This window comes from Mauremys mutica, unplaced genomic scaffold (genome assembly GCF_020497125.1).
Source record: "Mauremys mutica isolate MM-2020 ecotype Southern unplaced genomic scaffold, ASM2049712v1 Super-Scaffold_100314, whole genome shotgun sequence".
Taxonomy (NCBI): Eukaryota; Metazoa; Chordata; order Testudines; family Geoemydidae; genus Mauremys; species Mauremys mutica.
The window spans coordinates 55023-81210 of NW_025423311.1; the positions used below are offsets into that span (position 1 = coordinate 55023).

The 26188-nt window shown below is 49.7% G+C and overlaps 2 non-coding genes across 2 annotated transcripts; one reads left to right on the top strand and one right to left on the bottom strand.

The window, feature by feature from the left end:
• Window positions 1-2285: 2285 nt before the first annotated feature.
• Window positions 2286-2357, bottom strand: TRNAC-GCA. Its single transcript has one exon. It is a non-coding gene; the product is annotated as a tRNA-Cys (tRNA).
• Window positions 2358-8900: 6543 nt separating this feature from the next.
• Window positions 8901-8973, top strand: TRNAV-AAC. The gene has a single exon. It is a non-coding gene; the product is annotated as a tRNA-Val (tRNA).
• Window positions 8974-26188: the final 17215 nt, after the last annotated feature.

Consider the following 26188-nt stretch of genomic DNA (forward strand, 5'->3'; position numbering starts at 1 on the left):
ATTCTACACTCAGTTTTTCAGAAATTATGGCCAGAAGAGACCATTAGAGCATCTAATCATAGAATCATAGACTATCAGGGTTGGAAGGGACTTCAGGTGGTCATCTACTCCAATCTACTGCTCAAAGCAGGACCAATTCCCAACTAAATCATCCCAGCCAGGGCTTTGTCAAGCCTGACCTTAAAAACCTCTAAGGAAGGAGATTCCACCACCTCCCTAGGTAACCCATTGCAGTACTTCACCACTCTCTGAATGAAAAAGTTTTTCCTAATATCCAACCTAAACCTCCCCCACTGCAACTTGAGACCATTACTCCTTGTTCTGTCATCTGCTACCACTGAGAACAGTCTAGATCCATCCTCTTTGGAACCCCCTGTCAGGTAGTTGAAAGCAGCTATCAAATCCCCCCTCAGTCTTCTCTTCTGCAGACTAAACAAGCCCAGTTCCCTCAGCCTCTCCTCATAAGTCATGTGCTTCAACCCCCTAATCATTTTTTGTTGCCCTCTGCTGGACTCTTTCCAATTTTTCCACATCCTTCTTGTAGTGTGGGGCCCAAAACTGGACACAGTACTCCAGATGAGGCTTCACCAATGTCTAATAAAGGGGAACGATCACGTCCCTCGATCTGCTGGCAATGCCCCTAATTATACAGCCCAAAATGCTGTTAGCCTTCTTGGCAACAAGGGCACACTGTTGACTCATAGCCAGCTTCTCGTCTACTGTAACCTCTTGGTCCTTTTCTGCAGAACTGCTGCCCAGCCATTCGGTCCCTAGTCTGTAGCAGTGAATGGGATTCTTCCGTCCTAAGTGCAGGACTCTGCATTTGTCCTTGTTGAACCTCATCAGGTTTCTTTTGGCCCAATCCTCTAATTTGTCTAGGTCCCTCTGTATCCTATCCCTACCCTCCAGCGTATCTATCACTCCTCCCAGTTTAGTGTCATCTGCAAACTTGCTGAGGGTGCAGTCCACACCATCCTCCAGATCGTTAATGAAGATATTGAACAAAACCGGCCCCAGGACCGACCCTTGGGGCGCTCCACTTGATACCGGCTGCCAACTAGACATGGAGCCGTTGATCACTACCCATTGAGCCCGACGATCTAGCCATGTTTCTATCCACCTTATAGTCCATTCATCCAGCCCATACTTCTTTAACTTGCTGGCAAGAATACTGTGGGAGACTGTATCAAAAGCTTTACTAAAGTCAAGGGATAACACATCCACTGCTTTCTCCTCATCCACAGAGCCAGTTATCTCCTCATAGAAGGCAATTAGGTTAGTCAGGCATGACTTGCCCTTGGTGAATCCATGCTGACTGTTCCTGATCACTTTCCTCTCCTCTAAGTGCTTCAGAATTGATTCCTTGAGGACCTGTTCCATGATTTTTCCAGGGACTGAGGTGAGGCTGACTGACCTGTAGTTGCCCGGATCCTCCTTCTTCCCTTTTTTAAAGATGGGCACTACAGTAGCCTTTTTCCAGTCATCCAGGACCTCCCCCGATCGCCATGAGTTTTCAAAGATAATGGCCAATGGCTCTGCAATCACATCCGCCAACTCCTTTAGCACCCTCGGATGCAGCGCATCCGGCCCCATGAACTTGTGCTCGTCCAGTTTTTCTAAACAGTCCTGAACCACTTCTTTCTCCACAGAGGGCTGGTCACCTTCTCCCCATACTGTGCTGCCCAGTGCAGCAGTCTGGGAGCTGACCTTGTTTATGAAGACAGAGGCAAAAAAAAGCATTGAGTACATTAGCTTTTTCCACATCCTCTGTCCACTAAGTTACCTCCCTCATTCAGTAAGGGGCCCACACTTTCCTTGACTTTCTTCATGTTGCTAACATACCTGAAGAAACCCTTCTTGTTACTCTTAACAGCTCTTCCTAGATGGAACTCCAAGTGTGATTTGGCCTTCCTGATTTCACTCCTGCATGCCTGAGCAATATTTTTATACTCCTCCCTGGTCATTTGTCCAGTCTTCCACTTCTTGTAAGCTTCTTTTTTGTGTTTAAGATCAGCAAGGATTTCACTGTTAAGCCTAGCTTGTCGCCTGCCATATTTACTATTCTTTCTACACATCGGGATGTTTTTTTCCTGCAACCTCAATAAGGATTCTTTAATCCTTTAGAGGATTGGAACTGATTTCAGTGAAGGCACATGTTTGCTAGGTTTTTATGCATTTGCACAGGAAAACATTGAGTGTTTCTATTCATTTCAGGGATCCCTATTCAGTGGAACTCCTGAACATAATGGAAATGCCATTATTTTTGTTGAAGGAAGAGGTTTGTAAGGGGGCACTTGGATTTGAATCAAGGACCACTTAAACTGCAGTCAAACACTCTACCACTGAGCTATACCCCCATGACTGCTGTGTAGGTAAGTCAGAGATCTTAAAGATTTTGAAGGACAGGCCCTGCCTCAGCGATCTCCTGTTCTGTTCCCAGACCACAGTGCTTTTAAAAATGGGGTTTGATTAAACTTATAGATCCATGTAAACACCACAGCTTGCACACCCACCCACATAGCTTCCCCCAGTGACATAGCTACCACCTCTCGGGGAGATGGATTAACTACACGGACGGGACAGCTCTCTCCCCTCCGCTTAGAGCATCTTCATTATTTATGAATAGGTGGGAAATAACCTCCTGAATGGACAGTAACCAATGTATCAAATATTGCTGGGTCTGCATTCAATATGGGTACCTGGTCGTATTGGCTGGATTAGTAGGAGCATTGCCGGCAGATCGAGGGAAGTGATTATTCCCTTCTATTCGGCACTGGGGAGGCCACATCTGGAGCATTGCGTCCAGCTTTCCCCCCCCCCGCCCCCTACAGAAACAAATTGGAGAGAGTCTAGGGGAGGGCAACAAAAATGATGAGGGGGCAGGGGACTTACGAGGGGAGGCTGAGGGCAGGGCCGCCCGGGGGGGGGGCAGGTGGGGCAATTTGCCCCAGGCCCTGCAGGGCCCCCATGAGAACACAGGATTCTAGAGTATTGCAACTTTTTTTTATGGAAGGGGCCCCCAAAATTGTTTTGCCCCAGGCCCCCTGAATCCTCTGGGCGGCCCTGCCCACTCCACCCCCTTCCCTCGTTCTCCTCCCTCTGAGGCCCCACCTGTGCTCCGCCCTCACTCCCATTGGCCACTTCCCACCCCCGCTCTTCCACTGTGGCTGAGGCCTGCTGGTCCACCTTCCGCTCGCTCCTCTCCTCCCTGAAGGCCTCCTTGTGCCTCTCCACCCCCTACCCCACGGCCTGCCTGCTGCCCCCACCTCTCTGCCCCCACCTCCCTGCCCCTCCCCTGAGACCCGCCCTGCCCACCGCCCCCACCTCTCTGCCCCTCCCCTGAGACCCGCCCTGCCCACCGCCCCCACCTCTCTGCCCCTCTCCTGAGACCCGTCCTGCCCACCACCCCCACCTCTCTGCCCCTCTCCTGAGACCCGCCCGGCCCACGGCCCCCACCTCTCTGCCCCTCCCCTGAGACCCGCCCTGCCCACCGCCCCCACCTCTCTGCCCCTCCCCTGAGACCCGCCCTGCCCACCGCCGCCCCGTCTCTGCCCCTCCCCTGAGACCTGCCCTGCCCACCGCCCCCACCTCTCTGCCCCTCCCCTGAGACCAGCCCTGCCCACCGCCCCCACCTCTCTGCCCCTCCCCTGAGACCCACCCTGCCCACCGCCCCCACCTCCCTGCCCCTCCCCTGAGACCCGCCCTGCCCACCGCCCCCACCTCTCTGCCCCTCCCCTGAGACCCGCCCTGCCCACCGCCCCCACCTCTCTGCCCCTCCCCTGAGACCCCCCCCGCCCACCGCCCCCACCTCTCTGCCCCTCCCCTGAGACCCGCCCTGCCCACCCCCCCCACCTCTAGGCCCCTCCCCTGTTACCCGCCCGGCCCCCGCCCCCACCTCTCTGCCCCTCCCCTGAGACCCCCTGCCCCCCGCCCCCACCTCTCTGCCCCTCCCCTGAGACCCGCCCTGCCCACCGCCCCCACCTCTCTGCCCCTCCCCTGAGACCCGCCCTGCCCACCGCCCCCACCTCTCTGCCCCTCCCCTGAGACCCGCCCTGCCCACCGCCCCCACCTCTCTGCCCCTCCCCTGAGACCCGCCCTGCCCACCGCCCCCACCTCTCTGCCCCTCCCCTGAGACCCGCCCTGCCCACCGCCCCCACCTCTCTGCCCCTCCCCTGAGACCCACCCTGCCCACCGCCCCCACCTCTCTGCCCCTCCCCTGAGACCCGCCCTGCCCACCGCCCCCACCTCTCTGCCCCTCCCCTGAGACCCGCCCTGCCCACCCCCCCCCCTCTCTGCCCCACCCCTGATACCTGCCTGCCCACCGCCCCCACCTCTCTGCCCCTCCCCTGAGACCCGCCCTGCCCACCGCCCCCACCTCTCTGCCCCTCCCCTGAGACCCGCCCTGCCCACCGCCCCCACCTCTCTGCCCCTCCCCTGAGACCCGCCCTGCCCCCCGCCCCCACCTCTCTGCCCCTCCCCTGAGACCCTCCCTGCCCACCGCCCCACCTCTCTGCCCCTCCCCTGAGACCCGCCCTGCCCACCGCCCCCACCTCTCTGCCCCTCCCCTGAGACCCGCCCTGTCCACCTCTTTCCTCGGTTGTCTGTTGTTATTCCTTGAAACATCAAGGATGGAATTAAAAGCTGAGTTTACTCCAGGGTGAGGAAAGAAAGGAGCCAGCAACCCCCTAGCAAAGCTCAGTGCCCCAGAGAAAACCTGCCCCCTGCTATTGCAATCACTGATGTGCTGGGGATATGGCAGGAAAGGGACTGTCTGAATGATCAAGGCAGGAAATGGACAACAATCTACAGCAACCTCATTGACCACAAACACACTCTCCTCATGCTCCAGCCAGAAGGGAAATGAGCAGGAATTCTTGCATTTCAGCCATGGACACACTTACACAAGGGCACAGCAGTGTGTGTGCTGAGGGAGCTGGTCTGAGGAAACAACTGGAATTGATCACTCAGTGAGAACAGAACTAGAGTGCAGTGAGAGACACATCTCAACCCAGTAGTTGTGGCTGAGTGGTTAAGGTGATGGACTAGAAATCCATTGGGGTCTCCGTGTGCAGGTTTGAATCCTGCCAACTATGGAGAAAGTTGTGGTTCTTTAGTTTCAAGGGAGCTGGGTCTTGTCTCACTCTCAAGCTGTGTCTACACTATTGGGTAATGCGGCTTTAAAGTGTTTTAATTAAACAGCTGCTGCATGTCCCCACTATGCCCCTTGTGTCACCAGAGCACATCCACGCTAGAATCTTGGATGGCCACAGAGAGCAGTGCACTGTGGGTAGCTGTGCAACTGGCTGCAGGGTGTTTTGGGAAGGGTTTGCAGTGCCTCATGGGCCGGTACAGCATCACATGATGCAGGTTTCTCTATCCCACCGTTCCATGGGCATCTTACTAGATTGCCAGCTGCTTTTCAACTGCAGTGTGCGTGGCGGGGTAGAGACTGAGTGTGTGTGTGGGGAGAGGGAGTGTGTCGGCACACTGTATGTTCAGACAGCTGCGTCAAGCAACCAGGCCTGAGGCAGGGGGAGGGGGCAGCCCCAACATCAGCCCCCGCTTCCCTCACTGGCTCAGCTCAGCACAGCTGCCTCTGTCGCACACACACACCGCTGCTGCTGAGCTCTGTGTCAGGGGTGCTGGAACAGGGGGTTTAGAGGGCCGTGGCCTCACCACTCTTAACTGGCTGTTAGGACAAATGATGGAGGGCGGAAAGGGGGAGTCTTGGGGGGGGGAGAGGCATTCTGTGGGTGTGGCCTCGGGGGGAGAGGTGGTGTGAGTGTGGGTCCTTGGGGAAGGGTTTTCATGGGAGTGCCACAGTTCAGACAATAGTGACCCCCCCACTGTAAGGAAGCTCCCGCCGCCCCTGCTCTGTGTTGGTAGCGCGGGAGAGAGCAGCGTTCCAGGGCAGTGATTTGCTCCCCGGGGCTCCGCCAGGGGGGCTTGGGAGGCTGCAGGGAGCTCTGGGCCCTTTAAATCACCACCCTGGGGAAGCCGGGCCGGGCTGGCACAGCGTACCCGCTCTTGCCAGGACCTCATACCGGAATGTACCAGCTTACGTTCACCTCTGGAAGGTCCTCACGTGGATCAATAACTGGTTAAAAGCCAGGAAACAAAGGGTAGGAATAAATGGACAGTTTTCAGGATGCAAACAGGTAACTAGTGGTGTCTGTACTGGGACTAGTCAACATCTTCATAAACGATCTGCTGAACAGCGAGGTGACAAAATGTGCGGATGATCCAAAACTACAGAGGATAGTTAAGTCCAAAGCAGACTGGGAGGAGCTAAAAAGAGATTTCACAAAACTAGGTGAAAGGGCAACAAAATGGCAGATGAAATTCAATGTGGATCAATGCAAAGTGATGCACATTGGCAAACATAATCCCAACTCTACATAGAAAACGATGGGATGTAAAATAGCTGTTCCAACTCAAGTGAGAGATCTCGGAGTCACTGTGGCTAGTTCTCTGCAAACATCCACTCAATGGGCAGTGGCAGGCAAAAAGCGAACAGAATGTTGGGAATCATGAAGAAAGGGATAGAGAAAAAGAGAGAAAATCTTATTGCCACTGTATAAATCCATGGTACGCCCATATCTTGAATACTGCGTGCAGATATGGTCGCTCCATCTTAAAAAAGATGTATTGGAATTGGAAAAGGTTCAGAAACGGGTATGGAGTGTCTGCCATATGAGGAGAGAATAATAAGACTGGGACTTTTCAGCTTGGAGAAAAGCTGACTAAGGGGAAATATGCTAGAGGTCTATAAAATCATGACTGGTGTGGGGAAAGTAAATAAGGAGTGTTACTTATTCCTTCTCATAACACAAGAACTAGGGGTCACCAAACGAAATGAATAGGCAGCCCGTTTAAAACAAACAAAAGGAAGTATTTTTTCACACAACGCACAGTCAACCTGCGGAACTCCTTGCCAGAGGAGGTTGTGAAGGCCAAGACTATAACAGGGTTCAAAAAAAGAGCTAAATCAATTCATGGAGGACATGCTCTGAGCCAGGATGGGCAGGGATGGTGTCCCTAGTCTCTGTTTGCCAGGAGCTGGGAATAGGTGACAGGGGATGGGTCACTTGGTGATTCCCTGTTCTGTTCATTCCCCTCTGGGGCACCTTGCTTTGGCCGCTATAGGAAGACAGGATACTGGGCTAGATGGACCCAGTCTGACCCAGTCTGGCTGTTCGTACGTCCTTATGCTCCTTTCATAAGACGCCTGGGATTCTGCCTCACAATGTGTCCCTGAGGTCTCAGCCAAAATGCCCAGACAGGCAAACGCTCTGGGCTCCTGAAGCCTCGGCCACCCACCTAGTGCCTAGGGTCATCCCTAACCCTTGCTGCTGCTCCTTGCTGTACAATGTGAAAGGAGCGGAGGCAGCACAGGAGCCTTCTGGGGACGCAGATCTGAGGCTTTGGGAGAGACACATTGTCTGAGACATCAGAGCGCTGCAAACCCTGCAGCCACCCCCTCAATCCGGGGCCTGTTCCAGCCCTGAGTCTGGGCTGCCGCGATCCCTCCCCCAGAGCAGGGCGCCCACAGATTACAGTCTGGAAATAGGCGTGTGAGACTAACTCCTGTTCTCCCTGACAGGGCCTCCCCTAGACCAAGTGGCATTCCAGGCAAGACGTGTCTTCGGAACGCCCCCCCGCCAGCCCCGCTCCATATGTTAAACCATTGAATACCTTATTTTTATTGCATTTGTAGCTCATTTCATGATTTTGATGCACAATCTGGATGCAGGATTTTCTCTGTCATATAAGATGATAAATTTGCAGGCTAGGTTCTGTAAACCTGTATTTATTCATGCCATATATAAGCAAATAAAACATGCATTTTCTTTAAGCATATAGAAACTTTTTAATTTTAATGGTAACTGAAATGTACTAACATTTAGAAATGGAACTGTCACTAGCACAGCGTGGGCCAGTATTAAATAGTGTTACAGTAGGAGACAGACAGCGTTAGGATGTTAACCCCACGCCTTTAGTTGAAAGGTCGCTTCTCTCGCCTTTCCCCCATGAACTGAAGCACAGCATTAAAGAGATCCAAAGATTGGCCAATGGCATTTCCAAGTGCTAAAATAGCAAGCGATGTCGGTCTCTCATTGGCCATCAGCGACTGAAGATGTGGTTTAATGAGCCGGAGCTTCAAGGCGAGGGTGGCTCTGTCCACTGCCTTCCGTTGCGCTGCTGGGCCCCAAGTCCCTGGTGGCCAATATGTGACGCTGGGAGAAGAGAGTGGGGTGGCAAGTGGTGGCAGGACTTTTGCCACCAGGGTCTAGCTGCCCAACTTCCTCCTGGTACTGCTGCCCCCCCCATCGCCTTCAGGTAACCCAGGAACTAAGGCAGGAATAGGGCGAGGAAGCGAGTAAAGCCGAGCAAGGAAGGCAAAAGTGAATCTTGTCTTCATGGGCCGCTCGCAATGACGTCCTTTTTCTGTGCCACAGCTGACAACAACATCCCAGACAGAAAAGCAGGAGGCCAGAAAGAAACCGAGCATCTGCTGAAGTAGTTCAGTTGGGAGCGTGCTAGACTAACAGGCTCTTCTATCCCCCTTTGTGCACGGGTGGGATGTTTTCTGAAAGTGCAGCAGTTCCTTTAACTGCCACGAGTCCCTCATTTCAGGCTATGCAGCAGGAAAAGGCAGCATGGGCTTCTGCACCGAGTTGGCCCACCTGCCCTTTCATTCTTCTCTTGCTCTTTGTCAGCAAGGGGAAGAAAAAGAAGCTCTCCCTCAAGCTGGAGTCACAAGGGCGACGTAAGGACGATTTCCTGAGCGCCCGCTCCAGTCCTCTGCTCTGCCAGCTGGCCCATCGAAGGGCTGTCACCACTTTCTCCAGGTTTGTCCATTGGTCTGTGCCAGGGTGAGCAACAGCCAAGCAGATGGAGTTTCTGTAGTGTAGTGGTTATCACGTTTGCCTAACACGCAAAAGGTCCCTGGTTCAAAACCAAGCAGAAACATGCTGGCTTCCTTTTCCCAGATCCCCTTGCTGTTCAGGAAGGCCTCCTCCTCCTCCTATTGGCCTGTCCATGGGATAACTCCAACCCCTGCATGACAGAGGGTGGTGACAGCAGTGGAGAAAGCACCTCGGTGTCAGGCTGGAGAACCTAGAGGAGTGCGGCGTATCACCTTTTGGAAGCTTGTGGCTTGGCCTCCTCTGCCCTGGGAGGTTGGCCTACAGAAGCCGCCTCTTCCTGCTGGCCTCCTCTGCGTGACTTGACAAAGGAGGAAGTGAGGCAGGAATGGGGCAAAAGAGGAAAGTCGAGCTGAGGAAGGCAGGGCAGAAGCTAAGCGCCTCAGTGCGGCTAAGTGGGGTTAGTAGAGCGTCACCATTCGTTCTGCAAAGCCGGGGGAGGTGCGGTTGGCTGCTGGGAGGCAGAATCCTGTGCCTGCCTCTTGGCTTCCCAGGGATGGCTCCTTGCAGCCCAGGAGAAGCGGGGTTCTGGGGGGACGGAAAAGCAGCAATGGCGAGGCTGAGTGGGCTCCTTTCTGGCCGACATGGTGGGCTGTGGTGGGTCTGGGAGTTGCCTGTAAGCCATAAGTGGACTTGGTGCAGTGAAAACCGCTGCTCCATTCTGGCTGACCTGGGGGCACCATTAATGACTTGGGAGTGGGGGCAGGGCGCTGGCTGTGAGCAAATGGGATCCAGGAAGCCCCAGCCTGCCCCTCCAGGGGCCCAGTCTTCTTCTCTCCTGCCATGGGGATCCCGGCCTAGAGCCTGCCCAGCATGTGCTGCAGCTCGAGCATTAAGCCTTCCTGTGTGGCCTGTGCTGGAGCTGACCCTGGACCCCTGTGGGGCACTGTTGGGGGAAATCCCGACTGCAAATAATTCTGGCCACAAGATCAACCCATTGGGTTGAATGGGGCAAGCTGGAGGCCTGGTGCCTTAGTCCGTGGGGCCAGCAGGTCAAGCCATTTTCCTGCATGTGGGGGAGGCAGCTGCTGTGGTTCACCCTTCCTGCTCCCTGCGCTGCTGCACCCTAAAATCCCTGTCGGCCGGCAAGATGGGCTGGGAGCCTGGAGAGAGGAGGCAAAGGGGTGGCCCGAGCCCCCTCGGCCACTGCCCCTGCCCCAGGCAGCCCACAGAGACCTGATGCCTCCCCAAGTGACACACGGAGATGTGCCAGCAGCGCTAAGGCGGCTCCCTGCCCACTCTGCCCCCTCCCTCCCTGCCACACTGCTCCTGGAAGTGGCCGGCATATCCCTGCAGCCCTGAGTGCAAACGCCACAGCTGACCCGCCCCCGTATCCCACTGCCTAGGAGCCACTGCCGGAGGGGAGTGTGTGCCAGTCACTTTGGGAGCTGTGCTGCCCGAGGTAAGCACCTCCACCCCCGACCACCTCCTGCAGCCCTACCCCTGCCCCAGCACAGAGGCTCTCTGTGTCTTGAACAAGCACTTTCAAGGATTGGCCAAGAACTTCTGCTCTGTTTCTGTGAAAGAGACACAAAAAAGGGAGCCCAACGGACAAGTTTAGTTCGCAAGCACAAACTGGCAGGGCCAAGCCTGGATCTCTCAGTTACTCAGAAGGCTCTTCAGCCAGCTCTTCCCAAAGGCCAGTCTCTAGAGGCTTTTGTGACATGATGTACTTCAAAATAGCTCCATGTAGCTCACATAGTCATCATTCATATATGGCTGTGATATGTCCTACAAACCATTCCATGTAAGTTATCAAATGAAAAGTCATGATCTGCTGAAATCAGTTATTCTGTCCAAATATGTATAGCATGAGGGTGTGTGAAGTTATTCATTTTGCTGTATGGTTGTTACTGAAATAGGCTATAATTTTGCTAGTGACCCCTGCCGAGGAGGGTGTTCAACAGCCATGAATCAGCAGAGGAATTGTAATTAAGGGATTTCCAATTCAGTGACAGATGCCCAAACACAACACTGTGGGGACCGCTCAAGTCTATGACTCAGTTGCACAAGACCACACCAGGAGGATTCCCCAACCTAGTGACTCAGCAGAGTCCACACAGACACTTCTGGGCAAGTGTCTTCTAGACACTTGAACTAAGGATATAAAATAGGAGACTGTGGCATCATGTTTTTGCCTTTCTCCTCCCCCACCTATGCTGGAAGCAGCAGGAATCCTGAGAAAATGAAGGTCATCTGAGGACAGTAATCCAGGTTTTAGGGGGAATTCTATGTATTAAGGAGGGTAACATCCAGTAGGATGAGAAAATTGCTTGACCTAACTACTGCCTAGTGTAATAAGGTGTAATGTTTAGATTTTGCTGTGGTCATACAGTGCTTAGTGCTCTGCGTTCTGGCCTCAAGAGCCATGGATGCATGTTGAGTTACGATGACCTTTTCCTTGTCTCCACATTTCTTATGTGCCTCCTTCTGACACTTGTCAGAAAAAACAACTGGTTTCTTTTGCAAGCATTTGCATTGCAAGGCAGAGGCAGTCTTCTCTGTTTCCGCAAAAGATTCATCAAAAGGTGGGAAGAGCAGACACATTTGTTAAGGCACTACTGGGAGCTGCATCCCTAACTCCACTTTACCTGGCAGGTGAGTCACCCAGCTTAGCCACAGTGCGACTCTCTGGGACTTTTCTCCCAACCGCTCCGTTTTTCATCAATGACAATCAAAAGGAAGGTGACATGACATCTGTGTGTGAACATCTCCAGGGAATCACAAGGATGTGTGGCGCAGGCTCTCGTGTTGCAGCAATTGCAGTTGAAGCAACCGCCATGCCAATGCCAATGCCAGTCATAGCAGTGTTTTCATCAACTCCAGGTTTGTGATTTGATTGTTTCCAATGCTTCTCTCCAAAGAAGCCTTTTCCTTAGCAAGCAATGACTTGGATACCAAGGGAGGCCTCTTCTGTTTCCTAGGAAGACACAGGAAAATGTGAGCAGAGGAGACAAAAGCCATACACCAAGGTGAGTTGAACCCAGGATCTCCTGTTTACTAGACAGGTACTTTAGCCAGCTAAGCCATGGTGCCTGCCTGAAGAAAGTATTTGCAACTGTTTCATTTGATGGTTCAAGTCAACACCTGCAAATTCTAAAGTACAGACGTTCCCCATTTCCCTCAAGACTTGCAGACCTTGAGGTGTCTGGCTCTCTGTGCACAGAAAGCCACAGCTGAGTAGACAGAGGGCTTCTAACATGTGCCTCTCCCACCAGTCACTGTGATCATATAATGGTTAGTGATCTGTGTTTCAGTCGCAGCAACCTCGGCTCAGTTCTGAGTCATGGTAACCTTTCCTTCAGCTCCAGACTTCTCATTTGCCACTTTCCATGTGTGGTGGGCTGTCTGCCCCAAACAAGCAGGAGAAAGATTAAGGCAGCCTTGAAGAGGCGGTGCAGAACCCAGCCTATCAAGAAAGGGCTTATTGGGAGAGCCAATCAGGAGAAGGCTTGCTGGAGCAGCCCATATATAAAGAGCTGCTCAGCACAGCAAGAGTTAGTCACTCCTTGGAGTTTGAGGAGGGAGGGTTGGCTGCCAGGAAGGAAGGAAGGAGCAGGGAGGGCACCATGATCAGAGTAGTGCTGGGGTAAGGGGTGCATGAGTGACCTCCTGGCTGACTACTGCCAGACTAAGGCCCTGATACAAAGGTGGAGGAAGGTTCTAGGTCTGTTGGGAAATGGTCCAGGGAAACAGATGGCAGGGTTGGAGGTTCACACCTTTTGCCTCAGTAGCCACTGACACAGGTGGCTACACCCTGGACTGCAGCCGGCCACTGAGGCAAGTGTCTGGGTAGAGGACATATCCCCCCCCCCAGCAGGGGGGAGAGAACTGAGTGGGGCACAGCCAGAGGGCTGTGTCCATAAGAGGACACTGAAGTCCTGAGAGCGACATGGGTCCTAATGATAGAACAGATGGTGGCCAGACGCTACTAGATGAAGGCGCACCGGTGAACCAGAGCTAATTGCTAGGATGGTCAGCAGGAGGTGCTGCAGTGAGGCATGCCCCATGGCATCAAGACTCAGCTGCAAGGAAGGCTCTCTCTGTCTTGAACAAGCACTTAGAAGGATTCTGCTGACAGATCTTTTCTTTTTCTGAAAAGAGATACAAAAAAAGGAGCCAACAGACACACTAGGTTCGGCAAGGAAGAACTGGCAGGCCAAGCCAGGCTCTCCTGATTAGTAGGAAGGTTCTTCAGCCAGCTCTTCACAAAGATCACTATCTAGAGACCTTTTAATAGCCACTGCAGATGTTCACCACAAAAGAGATGCCAAAATGGAGTTCTCCACTGCCTGCAGCCATCACGCTACCAGGAGTTCTGTGCACAGAGAGGCCCCTGCTGGTGGGAAAAGGCATTGGTAGAGATTCTTCTGACACCACCCGTTCTCATATAGTGTTTAGCGCTCTGTGTTGTGGCTTCAGCATCCACAGATGCCAGTTCAATTGGGGGACATTTTTCCTGTCTCCACATTTGTCTAATGGCTCCTTTCAACACTTGTCACCAAAAAGACCTGTTTCTTTTGCAAGCGATGTACAGCCAGGCAAAGGCAGTCTTCTCCATTTCCTCAAAAGATCACCAAGCTGTGGGGAGAGGAGACACATTCAGCCAAGCTGGATGCTGAATCTCCTCTTTATTCAGCAGGTGTCTGTGAAGGACATAAATCTACACCGTGTAGAGGTCAAGAATAGGACTTTATTACACACAGTGCTGGCGGAGTGGGCTTATTAGGCTTAGAGACACTGTTAATTAATTAATTACAATAGAATATATAGATTTTCCATGGGCGGGGGAAAGTGACAGGCTAGGCAGTTCCACACCCCGGGACGGGTTTTGCAAGACAGGATAAGCACATTAGCCAATGGTTAACAGATTAGATAATGTCTCCACCCATGGTCTCAAGTTAGCAAGTTAACATTTCATTAATACTTTGATAAAATGTTATTAGTATAAAATATATATGTTGAATTCTGATTTGGGATCCATAGAAATGGAGCAACTCCTTTGATTGTCCAACAGGTACATTCCTGGGGGTTAAAGCAAAGAAAGAGTGAAAGTATATGGCAATAAAGATTGTTTTCTGTGTGTCTTAAGGCAGGCATTGGTCCCTTGGAAGGGAGGTGGAAGGATGCCATATCTTATACTGACGTGCCAACTTTTCATAAACTCAAGGTTGGATGTGTGGGAAGAATGTCTCCCTAGAGAAGAAACAAACACAATAGGAATAGGGATTCTTTGTTCAGTCTGCAATTCTGAATAAGACACAATCATTTAGTTCTAAGCTCCAACACCTGGCAATTTGCTGACCAGGCCTATCTTAGCAAGCAAGGCTTTCTGTTTACCCAGCTTTCTCTTAGCTGGTCACTATCTGGACTTTGGGTCTGGAAAAGAACTGGCACAATCCATAGACCAGGTTGTTATATGGAATAAACTGCAGGTTCAAATCAAGTCTCTGGAGTTTATTCAAAGCTGGGATGGGTCATTCAGTCTTTTGTACAGAGCTTCAGTTTGTAGCAAAGTCCCTCCAGAGTTATGAAGCAGGACTGAAAATAAGATGGAGACGAGGCATCAGCCTTTTATAGCCTCTTGCCATGTGGTCTTTGCTTTCTTTGTCCCAAGGACACTCTATCCAGGACGTGGCATAGAAAAACCTTAGAGTTCTCTCCATAGGCAGGTCCCTGCAGACCTTGCTGAGTCACAAGGCGTATCTGCCTTCTCTCAATGGGGCGATTGTATAGCTGATGGTCCTTAATGGGCCATCAAGCAGGCTAGACAGAACTGACACCGGAAGCAGAGCACAAGATTGAAATACGGGCAGCATAGAGCCAATATTCATAACATCAACTAAAAAAATGATACACATCTAGAGATAGCATCATTATAATCAACCAATCAGAACCTCTCCATAGACCCCTTGCACGATACCTTTCTATAAGATTGGCTGCAAATATAGAACAGTGGTCGCAACGGTGATCTATACAGTTACAGATTATGTCAATAACGTCACAGGAGGTGACACGGCATCAGTGAGACTGATACTGGAATACTGCCTCCAGTTTTGGTGTCCTCATTTGAAAAAGATGTTGTGAAATTGGAGCTGGGGCAGAAAGAGCCAACAAATGTTGTGAGGTCTGGAGGAAAATGCCTTCTAGTGAGCTATTGAAAGAGCTCAACCTGTTTAGCTGATCAAAAGAAGATTGAAAGGTGACTTCACTGAAGTGTTGAAGTGCCTTAATGGAGAGAAAAGATTGGGTATTAAAGGGCTCTTTAAAATAGCAGAGAAAGGAATAACAAGACCCAATGGGTGGAAGGTGAAAAGAGACAAATTCATATTACAACTAAGGCACAAATATTCAACAGCGAGGATGATTCACCACAGGAACAAGCTACCAAGGAAAGTGGTGGATTCTCCATCTCCTGATGTCATTTCATGAAGACTAGATGCCTTTCTGGAATGTCTTTGCCCCCAAAGTAGCTATTGTGCCATACAGGAGGCCTGTGATATGCAGGGGGTCAGATTAGATGCTCTAATGGTCTCTTCTGGCCATAAAGTTGACTAATTTCTGAAAAACTGAGTGTAGCATTGGGAGCAGCGTCTGATGTTTCCCTGTCTAGCCGGCTTGCTGCCTAGAACGAACGCTCCTTGAGTGGGGTGATCCACAGGGAGTAGCTCAAACCTCCAAAGTGCCTGGCCAGGGGCAGGACATTGGCACAGCAAGGGAGGGGTGCGGCAGTGACATCACAAAGGCCTTTTGCAGGACCTCAGACTATTGGTCCAAGGTGGTGGGGAGGTGGTGACCTCACAGAGAGATGCTGACATCAGCCAGGCAGGACCGGGGCGAGGGGCCAGGGAAACCTCAGAGACCCCTGTGGCTTTGCTTCAGCAAGTCTCCTTCTCCAGGACTCTCTCTGAGGACTGAGAGAGTATTCGGGTTCACAGACGTGAGCGCCAGGACGAACCTCTTTCAAGTTTTCTCCTTCCCTTTTCGTGATTTTACTAGAAAACAGCCGTCCCTGTTTAGAAGGTAAGAGCCTCCTCGAGGGAAGGGGTGTCACAGTTCGGATGCCGGTGCCCCCCCCCCCCATGTATGGAAGTTCCCGCCCCCTGCTCTGTGTTCGCAGGGCCGGAGAGCAGCATTCCACGGCAGTGATTTGCTCCTGGCTGCCAGAGCAGAGCAGCAGGCTCAGCTGCCAGAACTTCCTGCAGCTATGAAAGGGGAGGGGCCCAGCCTCTGTAGCAGGAATGCAGGGCAGGTGAGTTCACGGTGGGCATTGTGGGATACTGGCGGAGGCCAGTTATGGTGATTTAATGACCAGCAGCATTTACACTGGCACGCTGTCACTGTAAGTTTGCTGCAAAAAGCTCTAGGCCTCTCATCGAAGTGGTTTTATTTTGTCACCAAAACAGGGCAGTTTTGTCGCCAGACATGGCATTGCAGTGTGTACACCAGCCACACCAAGCTGCCGACCGAGGGAGCGTTGTGTGTTCTTCACACACCTGAGCAATATATTTCTGCTAAAACAACTTTGTAGTGCAGACCTGGCCAAAGATTCACTCACACACACAGCTTGCAAGGAAAACATCACCTGCTCCTCTGCTTTGCAGAATCCAAACACAAGGAAAGCTTGTCAGGTCCTGGTGGAGATGGCAGGGAGTCAGGTGTGGGCAGGCACTATATGTTACACCCAGGCAGGCACCATGGCTTAGCTGACTAAAGCACCTGCTTTGTAAACAGGTGATCCTGGGTTCTACTCCCAGTGGTGGCTTTGGGGGCACCTGGTATTGGCTACTGTCAGAGGACAAGATTCAGAGCTAGATGGGCCTTTGGTCTAGCCCAGTGTGGTTTTTCTCATGGTTTAAATTACACTCACGGGCACTGATAATAGAGTTACTGAAAGTTTGGGAGTTAGGCGCTGATAGATCAGTGGTCCAAGCCTCTTGTAGACACCCCCCTCCCTCTGGAACAGGGGCAGGTCTGAGCTCTCGCACCAAATGCTCATTGTGGCTGCCAGAATCCAAGAGTGGCTCATTTCGTTTGCACCCTGGGTTGAGTCCTGCTTTGTGCACCATGTCTGAGAATGAAAATCCTAAACCACCCTTTGAAATGACGAATGCAGCAGGACGTGTCATTGTCCCTGCCCCAAAGCAGACAGACCAATGGAGAAATGCCGTCGAGTCCAAGGTAATACTTCACTGCGGTTTTACCATTTCCACTTGCTAAACTCCCTCCTATCTGCCCAGCCCAGGTGTCCTCTGCCTCAGCTGCTGCTCCTGGCCTGCTCTAGAGTCAAACATGCAGGACCCCCAGGGGAACAGAGGCTGGGACAGGGCAGCAGCCTGGGCTGAGCTGGGCAGATGCTGGGAGTTCTCGTTCCCTGAGAACTGGCCTGGCTCCCTTCTCAACAGCAAACAAATCAATTCCACGCCCCCTCCCCAGAAAAATCAGCCTGGAGCCAAGGGCAGCAGGGGACGATTCCCTCGAGTTCCCACCGAGGCAGGAGAGAACCCAGGGCCTTTCTAGCAGAGCTTATGGAACCGACGTGGGGAAACCAGCCTTTAACAACAGGCAGTTCACGTTTAAGCTCAGTGTTTTTAACAATTTTTACAACCTTAAATCACCCTTCAGTCGCAGTGTCACTATCCATAACATTGCTTCAGCCTTATAGGTTCCCAAGTGCAAAACTAAACATCTCTTCAAACACAAGAGAGTGCAGATCAGTCCGTGTTCAGAGTCATCCCACATAAAAGAATCATGTGGTGGTACATATTGGCCTCATCATGTGGCCGTTGCCTTTCCCTCCGCTCTGTTAAAAGTTTTGGTATTTTGCACAGAAACTTTCTTCCCTCCGGAGAGACCTGGGAACCAAGTCTGCCAGACAAACACCTTTAAGAGGAGGCGTAACCTGTCAAAAAATGATCTCCCTCCTTCAGTTCAGTGACAGCCTGAAATGTTACTTATCCTGGCAGAGCCGGAGGATTGAAAGCAGCTACATCAAATCCCTGTGTAGCTAGCAGGAATGAACACAAACACTCCCTGGTATCTGAAGAGACGTTTAGTTTTACCCTTGGTAAACTAGAAGTCTAAAGGGAAGGAAGGTGGTGCCATAATAAAGAGTGAAACACAAAACAATTATCATAGTTATGCCCATAGTGACTGCAAAATATTTCTATATTCTTATCATCATCAGTGTATTATTTTCTCTGGCGTCTATACATTGACTATACCTTGACCAAGAAATTTTAATCTTGATAAAATAATCGACTACCCCTGGTTAAGGCAATGGACTTGATACGCACTCGGGCGTCCCTACACAGGTTCAGGTACTAACAACAGTGGCTGCCTTTTAGCCATAGCTTTTAATCAGGGCAATACATTGATCCTGTGAAATCATTTCCCTGCCGGAGTCCATCACCCACATTCCTTAGGGCATTGGGCCACCATGTGGACGTTTCATTTCCCTCCTCAATTTCACACAGAGACACAATTTCCCTTGCACAGATCCATGAACAGCAAAACCTCCCTGTGTCTCTTGTCTGAGCCAGGGCATTCGATTCCATTGACACCTTCTCTCCTGCAATGGCAATGGTCATGCAGACGGGACGAGGCCACCTTCACCTCTGACAGTGAGATATTGGATCAGCTCTTTCTTTACGCTGCTGTTGTTAGTCCATGAAACATCAGGGATGGATGCAAGGCTGAGTTCATGCACCAACCCCCTGAAACATTTCAGCGCCCCAGAGAAATCCTGACTCCGGCTATTGGCATGATCTGGTGGAGATTCGAATAGGAACGGGACGGTCTGAATTGTCAGTGTGGGGAATGAACAACAATCTATAGCAATGTCGTTAACCACAAACACACTCTAATCATGCTCCAGCCGGAAGGGAAATGGGCAGGAACCCTTGTTGTCCAGCCATGGACACACTTACACTAATGCACAGCCAGGAGTGTGCTGGGGGAGCTGGTCTGAGCAATGTGAAGTGACAATTCAGTGAGAACAGAATCATTGTGTAGTGAAGCACCTATACATCAAGTAGTTGTGGCCGAGTGGTTAAGGCGATGGACTAGAAATCCATTGGGGTCTCCCCAGGCAAGTTTGAATCCTGCCAACTATGGAAGCATCAGTGTATTGTCACTGCTCTTGTTGTAGTGCCTGAGCATCCACAGAGCCAGACCTGGTCTCACTCTGAGGCTGTCTACACTTAAAATGCTGCTGTGACACTGCTCTAGCACTGTGGAGTAGACAGTTGCTACAGTGAGTGGAGGGGTTTTCCATCCCTGTAATAGCTACGTTGACAGAACAATCTTTCCTTTCATTTAGCACTATCTAACCACAGCTTAGAGCAGCTTAATTATACTGATTCCAGGGTTTTTCACACCCTGAAAGACGTACTTCTTAGAGGGCTTATCCCATCACGCCCCCATTCCCTGGTCCTTCTCGCATGATCTGAGAGCAGCAATACCCGCAGTTCAAGAGGTGCAAACAATTCAATGTTTATTGGGGTAAACTTCCAGCAAGCAATGATTCCAATTTCCTCCTCGGTATCGCCCTTCCCAGCTCTGACACCACAGAGGCTTGTCTGTGTCCCTGTTCCCATTCCCTCTTCCTATTCCCCCCTTAGCAAAACATAACTCCAATTCCCCTACCCCCATTCCCATGCTCCCCCTTACTTCCTGATTGACTGCAGACTATACAGTAAAACTGGAGTTCTGCTTAGCTATACCTTAACCAATCATTTTACTGAAATGTAACTAACCAATCCCAACATATCATAACATGATTATCTAACCAGTTATACCCCACCACCTTAATTGCTTTACACCCAACAAATTAATTATCCACCAGACAGAAACAATCACAGAACCAGACAGATTATACAGACAAGCAATAGGAAAGTGGAGACTACAGTGATAGAACAACAAAGAAATGAGGATTTCAGACCCCAGCTATTGATAAGTGAGTTGTCGCTAGACAGGATGCTATCATGGTAGAGGTTGTGGATGCTGGTTGCTTAACTGTCTGGCCCCCAGGGCAGGATTTTGAGGGTCTCAGAATGCCAGCACCCATCTTTTGTTCGCTTAAAACGCGAGCAGGGAGATTCCAACACCGCAGAACTCATGGAACTCCAGGAAACGTGTAACTTTAGGTCCGGGTGAGTGTGCCTAAAAATCAGCTGTGCTGGAGAAGGTCTCTAGGAGTTGAAAGAGATGTGCCATCTTGGCCTCCCTAAAGAGTGTCATCAAATATTAATGAAAACTAGGGTTGATAAGTCACATTCTTTGTAGCATTAGGATTGTGGACTGGTCCAAAGTGCCAGTTTTAAGACTCTTTTTTCCTCTCTCTTGGGTGTTCTGGTTTCTGCATAGAGACGTGGTTTCAAATCCCACTCCTGACATGACCATTTTCTTTTATCTGGAGAAAATGGCCTCACTTCAATCTCCTTTGCAACAATAGGACACCATTTGTTTAGCTTTTCTATTCCAGTAGTTGTGAGAGAAGTTCCAAACTAGGGGGAAACAGGGCCTTTTCTCTCGACCGATCAATTTTTGTCTTCCTTCATTCCAAGCCATTTTCTCAGATACAGCCGTATTTCCCACACTTTTTTGTTCAGCGTTCTTTGCTTTTATGAAATTTTAGGGTCATCATTTAATTGCCACACAACTGTACTTATGAAGTGAAGTGAAACACAATATTTTTTGGATATTCTTGCAGAAGAGTTTTGCTTTCTGACCTGGAATTGAACAGGGGCTACCCAAGGGGGACAATGCTACTCCCTTTTCTTGCCTCATCCGAAAAAACATACATCCCCCGATGCCCTTTGTTTCCTTGCCCTTCTTAGGGTGAATTTACACTTCTCAGAAGTAGAATCCTTTACAAAACCACTCAAAATCTCAGCAGTGTCGTAAGCAATGGCTTCCGGAAACGTGCCCAGCTTTTCTTTAATTTGGTGACACGGGTCCAGGCAAGGGACTGGATACAGGCCTGGATCAGAATCTTCATTACCAGAGCTAGAATTTCTATTTAAAAAGAGCTATTTTTCTGCTGCTATTAGATTTCCAACATTGATTTCATTTTATACACATTTTCAGCATCTATTAAGGATAAATTGAACAAAAATACCACTTCTCTTTCCTCAACATCTGCATCATGAAGGGGAGCATTCCGAATAGGAAAGATCTTCTGTGGGGCATGGGTTACAAAAATGCTTCGGGAACCAAATACATGGGCACTTTGCCAAGTTAAAAATCACTTAATGTGGAATTCTCTCCCCAAATCATCTGAGAAAATACTGACTTAAATAATTGAACTCCACTGTGATCGTATGCACTTCCCTCAGTTAGTTGGGGTTCTGCTGTTGTTCACCATTTCCGAATGGAGATTTTAAATCACTGCTGTTTCTTTGTTAGCATGTGCAGTAAATTGCAGAGTTCTCCACTGTTGACAGAACTGCACTTGAACTGTCATCATGGAGGGGTGGGGAAAAAGCAAAGCTGAAGTGACAAATGAGGACTTTAGGAAATGGTCATTTGTCTTCAATTCTCCAATAAATCTGAGCTACGTCCTATCGACCTGAACTAATATCCAATTGGGTGAGCAAACAGCCTTCAGGAAAGAGAGAAACCCACATCACAGAGAGACAGAATACATGACAATGAAAGTATCAAGAGAAATTCCAGAGCAGGTTACATCTGATTATTTAGAATCAGGACAAGAGATTCTCCCATCACTTTCTCCTCTGATCCATTCAAAGCAGCTTCACTCAGCACTCTCTCAATAGCCAGTTATGTTATTTACAAAATTGTAAGTATCCCAGCATCCCCATAATGGGGGACAAAATAGTCCTCTTGCCAGAAGTGGCTTTACCAATAGATGAAACCTGGAATTTAAACGCCAAATAATCACACTATGTTTGGGATCCATTTAAATTCCCCTTCCAGGTCTTGGACACTTTCATCTCCAGTCATAGCGACTCTGATATAGGAGGAAAGAAATCAAAGCATCACCTCCAAGCACAGACAGCTGAGAACTCTTCCTCATATGACATTTTGAGAAGTGGAGGGATAGAATGTGATGAAAATAAACTCTGCACAGAGAAGCCAAAATGTAACAGTTCTGGAGTGATGGGGAAGGAGGGAATCTCTGAACCACCCCATCTCCTTCCAGTGTCACAGAGGCTGAAATGACACTTTTTTCCCCTGCTCCTCTTTATTTAACTATAATATGAAAAATTCCCAATGTAACTGCTCTTCAGCACAACCCAGAGCAACGTGAGAACAACTGGCAAGGATACAATCTGTATCACTGGCGACTCTAACAATCACTTTGCAATAGGAGGAATGGTATAAATGTGACGCTCCCTGGTTCCTCATAGCAAGGGCACACTCCAGTTACTTGTGGGATAATTGAGTTGATAGAAAGGACAAATGGGCCCACCTCAAAAGAAGGCAAACTACAAAAGGCATAAATGGGCTACTCATCTGGCCAAGCTGAGGGATAATGGTGCTGCAAACAGTTCAAACAGATTTAAAAAGTTACCATTTGGGAATCAGGAAAAGTATTAAAGAAAAAAAATTGATAGCCCTAGAGGTTTTTATGGTGTTCATTGCCCTTGCAGATTCTCTGATTGCTAACATGGGCTGAGTGCCAAGAGAAGGTTTTCCCACACTCACGGCATTCATAGGGCCTTTCCCCCGTGTGGATTCTCTGATGTTTAGAAAGGTCTCATCTTTGAGTGAAGCTTTTCCCACACTCATTGCATTCGTAGGGCCTCGCCCCTGTGTGGATTCTCTGATGTTTAGAAAAATCTGAGCTGCTAGTGAAGTTTTTCCCACACTCACGGCATTCATAGGGCCTTTCCCCCGTGTGGATTCTCTGATGTTTAGAAAGGGCTGAGCTGCGATTGAAGCTTTTCCCACACTCACGGCATTCATAGGGCCTTTCCCCTGTGTGGACTCTCTGATGTTGAGAAAGGGTTGATCTTTGAGTGAAGCTTTTCCCACACTCAGTGCATTCATAGGGCCTTTCCCCCGTGTGGATTCTCTGATGTTTAGAAAGGTCTGATCTTTGAGTGAAGCTTTTCCCACACTCATTGCATTCGTAGGGCCTCTCCCCTGTGTGGATTCTCTGATGGGTAAAAAGGGCTGATCTGCGATTGAAAGTTTTCCCACACTCACGGCATTCATAGGGCCTTTCCCCTGTGTGGACTCTCTGATGTTTAGAAAGGTCTGATCTTTGAGTGAAGCTTTTCCCACACTCACGGCATTCATAGGGCCTTTCCCCTGTGTGGACTCTCTGATGTTTAGAAAGGTTTGATCTTTGAGTGAAGCTTTTCCCACACTCATGGCATTCATAGGGCCTTTCCCCTGTGTGGATTCTCTGATGTTTAGAAAGGGCTGATCTGTGATTGAAGCTTTTCCCATACTCACTGCATTCGTAGGGCCTCTCCCCTGTGTGGATTCTCTGATGGGTAAAAAGGGTTGATCTGCGATTGAAGGTTTTCCCACACTCACGGCATTCGTAGGGCCTGTCCCCTGTGTGGATTCTCTGATGAACAGAAAGGGTTGATATTTGAGTGAAGCTTTTCCCACACTCACTGCATTCATAGGGCCAGTCGCCTGTGTGGATTCTCTGATGATTAAGAAGGGCTGAGTAGTCACATAAGTTTTTTCCACACTCTGTGCATGTATTTTTTCTCTTTCCAATGATGATTTCCTGCTTTGTTGTGGTTTCCTTGAGGTCCTTCTGAGTTCCCTGAGAGGAAATACGTTTACCCATTTTCACCCCCGGCTGGTTTCCTTGTTCTCTTTCTGGTCTGTGCTGAATCTCACAGGATTTTTCCTCCTCATGACTCCTGGACACATGGCTTTTTGATCTTTGCAATAATGCTCTGTGTTTATCCACTTGCTGAACATTTTTCTGCTGAGAATTCTGCTCCTCTTTCTCACATGCCATTGCATCACCTGCTGTGAAAAAGACAGAAACATCAAACAGGGATGAAAAGTGAAAAGCCAAAACAAACTAAGTGCTGGAGGGAGGTCAAATAAAAATCACAAACTGAACTCCCCCATACTCTTCCCCAAAACAGGAGAGAGGAGGGGATCAATTTGGCTTTCAAATCCCATCCAAATTCTCAGGGGGAAGGGAGGAAGCTACTGCCTGGTGTCTGCTAGAATCTACGGGAAGCCATGAGCTATAGTTACCCTGAGGATATGACCCCTGCTGGCAACAATAATGAACTGAGAGATCCCTCAAGGGCTTCGTAGGGCATCCCAGATGTTTCCTTCAGGCACTTTCACACTCAGAGTTGGTTTAATGTTTCCTCACCTCTGCAGGAAGATCTCAGGGTCTGTTTTCCCTCTGAACTCTGCAGGTCTGAGACCCACGGCTCTTCCCCTCGTTCCAGCTGGGAGATCACATCAGGTTTGGAAAATGGAAACCCTGCTCAGATGAAAGAAAACAAAGGAGTTCCGTTGATTTCATAAAACTTTCTCATAAAAAACATTCTATTAATTTAACTTTAATACTTAGTGTGACCCGGTGTGCCTGGGCTAGTCCTCACTGAAAATGCCAAGACCAGGGCAGGCTGAAAAAGGGAGAGCAGAGGCTCCCCAAACTGGTGGTTAACACGGAAGTTAAACTCACCGACCAGTCACCAACTGTGCTTCTGATCCCCCACACTGGTTATCGAGAAACTGAAAAAAGAAATCACACGGACCCCTTTATTGCATTCCAGTTCTCTGGCTCCTAATCAGCACCTAGGTCCAGCACAGTGAGAGGTTATTTAAAAACTCTGCTCACATAAACTGTGTTCTTCTGACCCCAGAGTCAGCCACATTACCAGGTCAGTATAGGTTTGGATCTTACTCAAAATACTACGATGCCAGCCAATCATTGGCATCTAAACTAAAGGTTTATAAGCAAGAAAGCATCTGAACTAAAGGTTTATTATAAAAGAAAGAAAAAGGGAGTTGTTAAATGGGAAAGCAGTCAGACCCATTCAGAAATCTATACATCTGGTTCTTAGCAGTATTGGTGAGTTTCTGGCTTGAAAGGCTCTCTGGTACACATCCACATTATTCAGTCCTTTGTTCAAGCCTTCAGTTTGTAGAGAAGTTGCTGCAGAGGTAGGAAGAGGAATTGAAGACAAAATGGAGATGATGCAGCTGCCCTTTATATTCCTTTTGCCAAGTGGTTTCTAATTCCTGTGTCCCAAACACAAGCTTCACAGCACATGGCATGGAAAAGCCTTGGAGTTCTCAGTACACAGTGTGATATAGCGTGGCCAGAGGGCAGCAGGAGAGGGTTAGAAGGGAGCCTTATTCCCTGTAGAGGGAAGAAAGTTTGCTATAGATTAACTAGAACACCTGAAGCCAATTAGAGCACCTGCAGTCAGTCACCTGATAAAGACCCTTGCTCCAATCAGACAGGGAAGGAGTTGGAGCAGAGGGGATTGGTATTGGAGCAGAGAACAGTTTGAAGGGAAGCAAAGGAAAGTTTGGAGAAGTGCTGCAGTGGGTTAAGAAGTCCAAGACCCTAGGTAAGGGGTACCGGGCTTGTACAGAGGGAGGGCAGGAAGCCCCCACAAGCTGAAGGGCAGGAGAGGGAAGTAGCCCAGGGGAAGGAACCATCAGTTCAAGTGGTTCACCACTATCCTCAGGGCCCCTGGGCTGGGACCTGGAGAAGAGGGCGGGCCCAGGTCCCTCCCTCTCCACTCCCCTCCTCAAGGACACTACTGGGGAAATTAAAATACCGATTCAGAGGCAAGCAGTGGAGCCCTGAACCTTCCCCAAAGAAGAGAAAGCGCAAGACCCAACATAACAGTACCGGCAATTTGCCACAGTATTTATAATAAAATAATAATAATATAGAGTGTCTCTCAATTCCATACAGTGTCACTTAATAAACCAGTGAATTCCCAGGACCGGTTCCTCAGGTGTTTGAAGATGCCGAACACCTTGCTTGTGAGGGACTAGAATACCCACATATATGTTGGGAACACACAGACACTGTGCTAGTCTGTTCCCCTATGTTCACTCTTCTAGAAAATTATGATCCATTTTGTTCATAGTATGTGTCAGGGCTGAATCCCCACTCTGTCACTCCGAGTGCAGAAAGTGGGGGCCCGACAGGATTCTACAAATTAATTTGTGCCACTCTAGGCTTGTATCAAACCCCCAAAGTTACAGCTTTTCTCTGACCTTGGCTTGGTAAATGCTGCCACCACTCAAAGGGAAAAAACTCCGAAACCCTTGGCCCCAGG